Consider the following 10,828-nt stretch of genomic DNA (forward strand, 5'->3'; position numbering starts at 1 on the left):
CGCCCGGAAACTCAACGTATGCTGCAGAGACCCCTACTGGGGAGAGATGTAATTACAACACGGTTCCGCGCTTGCGCAGACACACGGGGCCTGCAGCAGGTCAGCGCAAGGGTGGGAACCCAGGCTTTGGGGTCCGAGCCACTGGATTTGGGTCTTGGATCAGTCACGCAATGGCTGAGACTCTGGGCGAGTTACTGGAAGCTCTCTGAGCCTGTTAAATGGAATAGGTACAAAACCTCCCCTATCTATTTCGTAGGGTTGTTCCGGGGGAATCAAAGCATACGAAGCGGGGCCCCTGGGTGGCTCAGCCGTTAAGCGTCTGACTTCTGCTCGGGTCAGGATCTCGTGGTTCATGAGTTCGAGCCCCGCTTTGGGTGAGCCCTGCTTTTCTCCCCACCCCACCCCTGCCCCTCATGGGATTCTCTCTCTTTCTCTGCTCCCCTCGCTCACTTGTGCCCTCTCTCTCTCAAAATAGATAGTGGCCTCTCTCTCAAGGCCACTGACTTGGCCTTGAAAGCTCAAAGCTCTCCAACAGACGTGGGCAGATTCGGCCTCTGTCTCTCCCTGTGCGTACTCAGGGTGGTGAAGCACCTCGGTGTCAGTGCCTCGTGCCTTCTGCCCGGTGAAGGGAGCGCCCAGGGTAGCTCTGCAGTCTTCCCTTGGTGATTTTTGTACACGCAGCGCAGCTGGGCCGGCCCCGTGTCGCACCGAGCTCCAGGATCGGTGACAATGGACAATGCATCTTCATCCTGACTTGTGTGGCAGAAAGCAGAGGAACCTCTGTGGCCTACAGCCGGATGCCTCTGGGACCCCGGACCGCTGTGTCCCACGGAGGGTCTGTCCTCGGTGTCTCCTTGAGGCCCCGGGGACAGTGCTGTGGCCTTCACCTGCGCGGTCCAGGACGCAGTCAGTAACAGCGGCTCCCTCCCCGTCTCAGCGCCGCCCTTGTGTGCAGGTACCTGGCCTCCCGGAGCACACGCCCTGTGCCGCAGCTCTGGAGGGGACGGAAGGTGGAGGACGGAGTCCTGGTCCTGTGCAGGCCCTGGGGAGAGGGGCTAACACCCTCGAGAGAGGGCGTCTGGGCCAGTGTGGTCGGGGGAGAAGGAGGAGAAGGCCTAGGGGGGCCAGTGGGGAGGTTGGAGGGGTTTGGGCAGGAGGCGCTCGGCGCTGGGGGGTGGAGGGGGTGCTGGGCGGCCCTGAGTGCATAGGGAGACCCCGGCACTGAAGCTGTGGTTTTCTGTCCGTCTGCAGGGCCAGGGATCCTGGGAGGGGACACGGTCGGGGCGACAGTGTTCGGTAGGTATCCCTGGGGAGTCGGCCACTCGGCCCCTGGAGGTCCCAGCCGGGCAGGAAGTGGAGAAGGTTACCTGGAGCTCTGGACAGCTTGTCGCTGTTTTGCAACCAGGACCCGGAGGCAAACCAATCCTGGCTGCTGGGACTTAGGGACCTTAGAGCGAACGACTGTGTGTGCTCTCTGCAGATCAGGTCCCCAAGGCTGCAGGGCCCTGGCCCCTCCGGAGCCTGGATAACTCTGCCTATTTGTCAAAGCCACCAAGGATCTCACCCTGCGGGTCTGTGGGGGGGGGGGGGCGCGGAGGGCTCACATTTGAACTTTGACCTTTCCGCTCTGCCCTGCCTGACCGGGCCAGAGTCTCCTCAGAGCTCACACTTTCCTTTCGCGCGCAGAGAAGCTGCGGGAGCCCGATATCGCTGCCGGTTCCCGGATGGCGAAGGGTGGGGCCCGCTGTGTCCCCCTGACGGGCTCCCTGCGACAGGCCGGAGAGGACGTGCGGTACAGTCGGGCCCCGCTCGGCCGGGTGGCGGGGGTGGGGGACCACTCTCACGTCACCTGGACTTCTGGGGTCGGCGGCAGCTATCGCTGCACGGCCAGGAACCGGTCAGTCAGAGCTCGGGCTCAGTCCCCACCGGGCCCTTCTGCGCAGGTAACCCCCTCCTGTGAGCCCCCTCCTTGACAGCCTGGGCCTAGGTGCTTAGCATCCCCACCTGGCTTGCTGGGGACTCCAGGGGTGGTCGAGGAAAAGGCGGGCGGGATCACTGAGAGCAGTGAGTGTCTCTGGGGTGGCAGGAAAGGACGGTTCTGGTGCCATCACCCCAGGGCCTGCTGTCCAGCTTCTGTCTGTCAGCCCCAGACCCTGCGCTTGGCTCACTCCTGGGTCTCCCCCGGCCCACCCGCTCCTGCAGACCCACTGAGGAGGAGCCCCAGACCTTGGCCGCGTCCTCAGGGAAGCCTGGAGCTGCTCTGAGAGGGAGATCCAGGCTGTGGCTCCTGTAGCATCCGGGACAGCCTCTCCCGGTGTCCACAGGCCGCTGCGGGAAACCGCTTCGGTCCAAACACATTCTGTCCCTCTTTCCTCTTCTTGGCCCACTTCTGCACGTCTCTCTGCTCCCTGTCTCTGAGTCCCACGCTCCCCCCACTGAGCCAGCCAGGCGCCCCCCGAGCATTTAGAAGGTGCCTGTGTTGTTGGAGGCTTCGAGCAGAGGTCTGGGTACATCGCCACCCCTCTGGGAGCTCAGTCACAATCGTTACAGTTCGCCCCTGACCCCACGACCTGACTTGAGCGGGGACGGAGCGAGTTGTACGAGAGCCTTTGTCCGTGTCTGGCCTCTCCATTGAATGAGACCAATGCTCATTCTTAGTTCCTTCTGTGTCTCCAACATACAGCATGGAATATGCGTGAAACATGCGACTCTGACGTGTATTTAGGGAGCAGCCTGTGCTGGGTGTGACAGGACCCGAGGACACATGGTCACGGGTTGCAGACGCTAACATTCTCCCGGCCCTTCCAGGGCGGCCGGAGGGCAGTCCCCCTCCTTCCCCCTGATTGGGCTTTCTTAAGGGGCCTCCAGCCCACCCACACTTCTGACTTCTGTTCTTGGAAATCCCTTCCCCTGTCTGCCTGTCTTCCATTTCTTCTCTTTCCTTCCTTTTACTCCAGTTCCTAACCTGTGGTCATTGTTTCATTCAGCCTCCTTCCTACTTTGCTCCTTGAAGAAAGAATTTCTTCTCTTTTTGGTCCTGGGACCTTTGCTGATAGGATACATTCGACCTTGACACGTGGAGAAGTCAAGAGGAATAACGTGAGGAGGGGGTCACCCTGTGAGACACAGACATGAGCGCCACCTGCTGCCGACATCTCCCGGTGAGAGAGGGACACCAATCCCGAGTAAGACATAAACCCTATTTCATTTGCAAACGGAGTTCGGAATCGCCAACAAGCTGTGACATAGCTTCCGTTTAAAACAACCTGTTTAGGGGCACCTGGGTGGCTCAGTCAGTTAAGCATCCAACTCTGGAGTTTGGTCCAGGTCACGATCTCACATTTCGCGAGTTCGAGCCCCACGTCTGCACTGACAGGGCCGAGCCTGTTTGGGATTCTGTCTCTCTCTCTCTCTCTCTGTCTGCCCCTTCCCTGTGCTCTCTTTTCCTCTCTCTTTCAAAATAACTGAACTTAAAAAATAAAATAACCTGTTTATGTTTTGTTTAATCTTACTTTATTTCATTGTTATTTTTTAATGTTGATTTCTTTTTGAGAGAGCCAGAGCACGAGCGGGGGAGGGGCAGAGAGAGAGGGAGACACAGAGTCCGAAGCAGGTTCCGGGCTCCGAGCTGTCGGCACGGAGCCCGACTCGGGGCTCGATCCCACGAACCGTGAGATCGTGACCTGAGCCGAAGTCAGACGCTCAACCGACTAAGTCACCCGGGTGCCTCTGTTTAATCATACTTTAAAGTGTTCAGAAAGAAAAGAGGGCTTATTCATTTTAGAAAAGTCGAACGTTTGAAACATAAGAAGGTTCATGAAGTGATTAAGTGTTGTGAATATGTGTATTCATCTTCTGTTAACATTGAAGGAAATGGGCCCAGAGGCAACTTAAATTTTTTCTCCTCGGAGCAGCCTTTTGACCACCTTACTTAAGCAAATCTTTCCTCTTATTCATAATCGTTGTACTCAGCTCAGTTTGGTCAAATGATCACAATCCGTAAATAAATACTTCTTCATTGGTCTTTTTGTTTACCCTCTCTTCTCCCCCGCAAGACGCTCAGCCCCATGAGGACAAGAGCTGTATCTGTTTAACTCACAACTGCAAACTCAGAGGGCAACAGAGTGCTTGGCTTGTGGTAGATATTTCAGTATTTTTTGACTGAATGAATAACCAACGGATGAGAGTTGAGAACATTTTGTCTTAAGTTCAAAGACTATCAGGTGTCGTAAAAATCTGGGACCTGTACCATTGTGTGTGTAACCGTGTGTGTGTGTTTTCTTTCTGCTTTTGAAAGAAGGAAGGAAATGGAATCCTTATGCTGAAATATCCTTCATAGGGGCCAAGGTCAGGCCGTCCTCAGGCAGCCACTTTCGCATTGAGATCACGCTGAGCTGAAAACAGGCCCAAAAGACTCGGGAAGAAACTTTGAACTCCCCCATCCCCCACCAAAGAATTTTTTTTTTTTTTTTGAGAGAGAGAGAGAGGGCACAAGTGAGCAAGGGGCAGAGAAAGAGAGAGAGAGAGAAGTGGGGTTCCCCCGAAGCAGGGCTCGAGCTCACCCAAAGTGGGACTCAGGCTCAGCCGATTCTCCCTTACCAAAGGATTTAGACAGAGGACCTGTTCCAGGAAGAGAACCATTAGCACAGAGGGATACAGCGTAATATGACCTAGGGGTGGCACACAGGGAGGAACTTGGTTAGCAAGGTCTGTGAGAATTCTTCTCTATGTCCCATTGTTTCTGTATGGGCCAGCAGACATCTGTTTACCCAAAATTTACTCTTTTTCATTTTTCTGTGAAGTGACTTCCTTCCCTTTGAAGTCCCAGCCTCCTATCCCCTTCTCCTTATTTCCAGATGACATAGATACCTCATTTTGCCTGTCTTTGGAATGTTCCATGCATATATGGATTCTCTGTATGTACCAAATTAAGTTAGATTTTCTCCCGTTAATCTGTCTCATGTGTAGGGACCAAGAACAGGCTGTCCCCAAGGTGGGCTACTTTGGCATGAAGATTATTTTGAGTGAAAAGAAATCAAAAGCCAGCAGATTCAGGAAAAGCTGTTTACCTCCCCCTCAACTGCCTGCCTGTACCAGGAAGAGCTTTATTTTATTTTATTTTATTTTATTTTATTTTAGAGACAAAGTATGAGTGGGTGGGGGAGAGGGGCAGAGGGAGAGAAAGGGAATCTTAATCAGGCTCCACGCTCACTGTGAATCCCCATGTGGGGGCTTCATCTAATGATCCTGGGATCATGACCTGAGCCGAGCAGGACGCTCAACTGACCGAGCCACTCAGGTGCCCCAGGAAGTGAGCTGTTAACAGAGATTCCTTTTTACCTAAGAAACGTACCTGCCTAATAGGGCATATTTGTTCTCCAAACCTTTCCTCTCACCTTCCCGCCAACGGCCTTCCTCCCCTCTGTATCCTCAGACTCCTACCTCTTTCCTGAGCTCACATAGGCTTCGTGTGGCCTCACTGTCTTTGGAATTCCATGTCTGTGTGGCTTCCCTGCGCGCAGAAAACTGAATTGATTTTCTCCTGTTAACCTGCCTCCTGTCAGTTTGATTCTTAGTCCAGCTGGAAGGACCTCGAAGGGCAGAGGGAATTTTTCCTTCCCAACACCTTCTAAGTAGTTTGTTGGCGTCTAGCCTTGACACCCTATAATCGGTTTCTTCCGCTGAAATTTTAGAAGCACCACTCCTTTGGTCCAGATACACTGACTTTCTTTCATGTCCTCTCACCATGTCGAAGGGTCTTGGCACAGGCTCTGCCCTCTGCCCTGGCTCTGCTTTCCCGTAAGTAGCTCTTACTCGCTGTAGATCTCAGCTCGATCATTGCCGTGTGGGAGAAACCTTCCTGGGTCCTGGCAGCACCCCTGGTGCAGGTTACCACTGCACCATGCATCTTTCTTTCATACAAGTCATTGCCACTGCAGTGGTATTTGAAGAATAATTTGACTCTTGGCCTCTAAAAAGGAAACTCTCTTCCCTCTCTACTGCACCAACTAAAGGAAGACTTCTCTGTTCTTTCCTGCTCAAAGCGAACACATCTGACACTAAATTTTGCGTGGCTCTTTCACCCACACCAACCGATTCTCCAACACCAGCTAGGAGTCCTACAGTTCAATAAAATTTTGATACTATCAGCGTCAGACCTGACAAGTGAAGGGCTCAGTCCCAAGAGACTGCCCGCTTCAGAGGCCAGTGGCAAGTTTGGGCGCGCCATACTTCTGACCAGCCCACGGTGGTCTAAGGGTTCCCACAACCCTCTCCTAGGAGTCAATAATTTGCTAGAATGCTTCACAGAACTGAGGAAACACAGTCTTTGTATGGAGGTGTCATTAGGTGGGCATGATCGATTAATCGTTGGACATTGGTGACAAAACCTTATCTCCAGCCCCTCTCCCATCCCTGGATGTTGGGATAGGAGGTAGGGAATTTAGGGGAAATGGGGTGGAAGCTCCAACCCTCTAATCATTTTGTTGGTTCCTCTGGCAACCAGCCTACACCCTGAGGCTATCTGGGAACCTTCAGCCACCAGTCACCTCATTAGCTTACAAAAAGACACTTATCTCTTTGAAGATTCCAAGGGTTTGAGGAGCTGTGTGGAAGGGAAGTGGGAGGCAGACCAAATTTATATTTATTATTATCTCTCAGTATCATAGCCTCTCTCATTAGAATTAAGCGCCCTGAGGACAGAGACCTCTGTTTGGTCCCTGCTCTATTTTCTGTGTTCGGCACAGTACCTGGTACTTAGTGATGCTCATTAAGTCCCGCTGAATGAGTCAGTAATAAATGCATGCATGCCTGGGTAAGTGAATACCTGCCTGACACCTTCTTCTCTCCCCAACCGGACTTTCTATATTTGAGAATCCAGTATCAGCAGCTCAGAAACCCCAAACCACACTGCTTTGGGTGCTTGCTGCCTTTGATGACTCTTGATGTGAAAGATGGCTTTCTGTCCTAACAAACAGGCGGTTTCCTTTACCTGCTAGTTGAGCTCATGAAGCAAAGCCTTTTTCTGTACGTGGGTTTGGTAAAGGTCTTACTGAGGGTCCAGACTCCAGATCTATTGGTATTCTTGGGCTCAGTTTTGTCACTGGTTTAAAAAGGGGGGCTAACTCTAGTTATTTCACTGTTTGAACTGGCTTAAAGGAGAGGGGGTGGGCACGGATGCGTTCTGAAGCCTGGCAGTCATTACTCTCCCCTCCCAAGCTTCGCCCACTCTAAAGCTACTCCACCCTCAGACCACCTTCTCTGAGGCAGAGTAATCTTTTCCTCTGATCATCACTGTCCTAGGGGCTTCTCTCTTCTTCTCACCTCATTCTTAGCTGGAGGAGGCACTTTCCATCCTCCTCCACGGCACCCCGCCCCCAAGATAGGGGTCTCAGACTTTCCCCTCAACTCCTCACAGTGGGTCACACCTCTTTATTCTCACTGAACATTTATTTAAAACTTCTTCCACTCCATTATGTAAGATATGATTTCTCATTAAAGAACATTTGGAAAATGAAGATAAGCAGAAGAAAACTAAGCCACCTAAGATATCACTTGCCCCGCCCCACCCACCTCCAACCAGCGTTAATATTTTGATGTTTTTTTCTTCTAAGTTTTTCCTTGCATTGGTATTTTTAAAACATAGTTGTAATCATACATCACATTAAATTTTACTTTCTACTTTTTTTCACTTGTGACGTTGTAGGGGAGGGAAAATAATCTCTATCCATTTCTGGGTTCTGTGGCTGAGACCCTCCACCTCTCATACCAAAAGATTAACAAGAGAAAAACAAAACAGAAGTTTAATAACATATGTACAGGGGAAATACCCAGGATACTGAATAAAACTCCCCCAAATGGCCCAAGCCACCATCTTAAATATCATCTTCAACTAAAGGCAAAAGAAAGATGTTTTGAGGGAGAAGCCCTTTATGGGAAATTAGCAGGAAAAGTATAATAAAGGGTATGGTTGTCCTGTAGATTTAAGTTGGTGCCTCCTCTGTTGATAAGATTCTTTTGTAATTCAGAGCCATCCTTCTCTTTCTGGTACAGGAGGGAGACACCTGTACATATGGAGCTTTCTTTTATAGATGTAATTGTCCCTTACAAGAAGGACAAAAGATCGTCTCTGTCTGCGGTTTCTTAAAAATAATCAGCTCAAAATAATCCTTATGCTCAAGAAGCATACTTTGAGGTGGCACATTCAACGACCCTTCAAAGTCAAAGTCATAACATTTTCTAGTTTTATAGCCCATAATTCCTAACGTCCCTGTTCGCTTCACCTTTCCTTGTGGGTAGACTCTTCGGTGGTTTCCAGAATTTCACTATAATAAATGGGAAAATAATGCATCATCTTTGTATGTAAATCTCACAGTGTCTTTTTGAGACAGGATGATTCTCAATCCCGTTCTTTGCCAGGAAGCTTTTTTTTTTTTTTTTAAGTTTATTTTGAGGGAGGGAGGGAGGGAGAGAGTGTGTGTGCATGCTTGAGTAGGGGAGAGGCAGATAGAGAGGGGAGAGAGAATCCCAAGCAGGCTCTGTACTGTCAGCATGGAGCCCGCCATGGGTACATGAATTCATGAATCGTGAGATCATGACCTGGGCCAAAACGAAGAGTCCAGCGCCTAACCAACTGAGCCACACAGGTGCCCCGGGAAGCATTGTTTCCAAGTTCTTTCAACACTTGGGGGAAAATAAATTTCCATTTCCCCCATCTCTTCCTGCCCCCTTTGCTGTAAACCAGTGTTGAAATACACTTCCAGGTTCAAGATGGGCCACTTCTGTTCAAGGTACCATAGAAGCAAATCAAAACTTGAATACCTTTTGTGTCCCTGCAAATGTTCCACTTGATCAGAAACTCAGTGGCATTTCCAGTCAACCAACCTCCAAATGCCAAGCCAGCTTGGGACCCTCTCACTCCAAACAAGGCTGGCTATGTGGCTCTAGTCAATCAGATATTTTCTATTTTTCTCTTCCTTGTTCTTTATTCTTTATCCTATAAAGGCTTCCTGCCTTCTACTCCATTGTGCAGTTCTCTGAATGGAGACTGCCCACTTCATGAAGTGTTTAATAAAGTTTGTTTGTATTACCTACTTTTTTAAATTATTTTTTAACTCCAGTGCGGGGAAGCAGGATATACCACCTCAAAATGTGCCACTTTGGCATGTGGATTATTTGGAACTGTCATCAGTCAAGACCCAGCAGGCTCAGGAAAAGCTTTTTGCCTCTCCAAATTCTAATTCTAACAGAATTTAGAAAGGGGGTCTGTACCAGAGAGAGAGCCGCTACCAGAGGTAATGTTTTCATCCAAGAGACTTCTCTACACGGCAGGGCAAACATTGTGTACAAAACATTTGCTCTTCTCATCCTCCTGTGAATCACCTTTCTCCCCTTTGAAATCCTAGACCCCTACCCCTTTCCTTAGCTCAGGATAGTATTAAAGCCTCAATTACCTGACTGGCTGGGTCTCATATTTTTATGTGGCCCCCGAATATATGAAACCAATTTTTTTCACCTGTTAATCTGTCTTGTCAATCTAATTGTTTACCAGCCAAAGAACCTAGAAAGGAAGAAGTGAAAGTTTCTCCTCCCCTGCACCAGACACCTCCCTTTTAAGGGCTGATTCTCTATCTTAATGCTTCTATATCTTATCTAAGTTGACTTGTAGGAAGTTAACCATTTTTCCCCCTGTATTATTCCCTTCCCAAGCATCATCAGCCATATATGAATCTTGTACTCCATACCATGCACTTAATACTGGTTTCATATAATCCCACACTGCAAGCCCTATAATGGCTTTAGAAATAAGAAAATAGAAACAAGAAATGAGAAAATAGTCTTTGGCAGAGGTCACTCTGCTAGTAAGGGCTTTTGACTCCAGACTGCTTGTCTCCAAAGCTATGCCGTTTCCCTCGTGCTACACTTGGGAAGAGGGGGATGCACTCCTCTCTAGCCTTTTTTTTAAAATATCTATTTCTTGTGAGAGACACACACACACACACACACACACACACACACACACAGTGCGAGCAAGGGAGGGACAGGGAGAGAGGGAGATCTAGAATCTGAAGCAGGCTCCAGGCTCTGAGTTGTCAACACAGAGTCTGACTCAGGGTTTGAACCTATGAACCATGAGATCATGACCTAAGCCGAAGTCGTATGCTTAACTAACTGAGCCACCCAGGTGCCCCCACCCCTCTCTAGCTTTGAGTCCCCATCTTCCTCATCCTCTGGTGCATGATGGGTGGTGGAGTGGGCACTGCTTTTTTTCTAGCTTTGGTTGTATACGGCAGTTTCTCTTTGCCTCAATTTCAACATTTGTAGAGTGGACACAAGTACCTGGGCCAGCTTGTCCTGTAGGAGTCATGTGAGGACCCATAGGATAAAACTTTACTTTACATGAAAGCAACTGGCTCCTTGCAAGAGATTGCGGGGTGTGGATGGGGGTGGGAGAGGGGCGTCATAGAAAACTCACCTGTTGTTGGGATGTTCACCTTACTCAGGAATTCCCTACCCTCCTAGCCAATTATGCCCTGTTTCCATGTTGCCTCTTCAAATGCTTTATAAAATTCGCTCTTTTCCCAAGTCCCTTGAGAAGAGTTTCCACGGCTTGGGAGTCACTGTGCTCCCCCAATCCGTGGGTTGCTTTCTTTTGAATAAAAGACATTAAACAAACTGTTTTCGTTTTGTGATTTGGCAGTTCAGGCCCCCTCAGACCTGAGACCTCAGATCCCTTCCCACCATTTTCCTTCAAGATGCGTCCATAAATATATCAAAAGTAACTATCCTCCTCCCCACGTTTTTCATTTCATTAAAAAGGGAAACTCTA

Source organism: Lynx rufus, unplaced genomic scaffold, assembly GCF_022079265.1.
Source record: "Lynx rufus isolate CCGP_SWC_20201006 ecotype Redwood Valley unplaced genomic scaffold, mLynRuf1.p SCAF_31, whole genome shotgun sequence".
Lineage (NCBI taxonomy): Eukaryota > Metazoa > Chordata > Mammalia > Carnivora > Felidae > Lynx > Lynx rufus.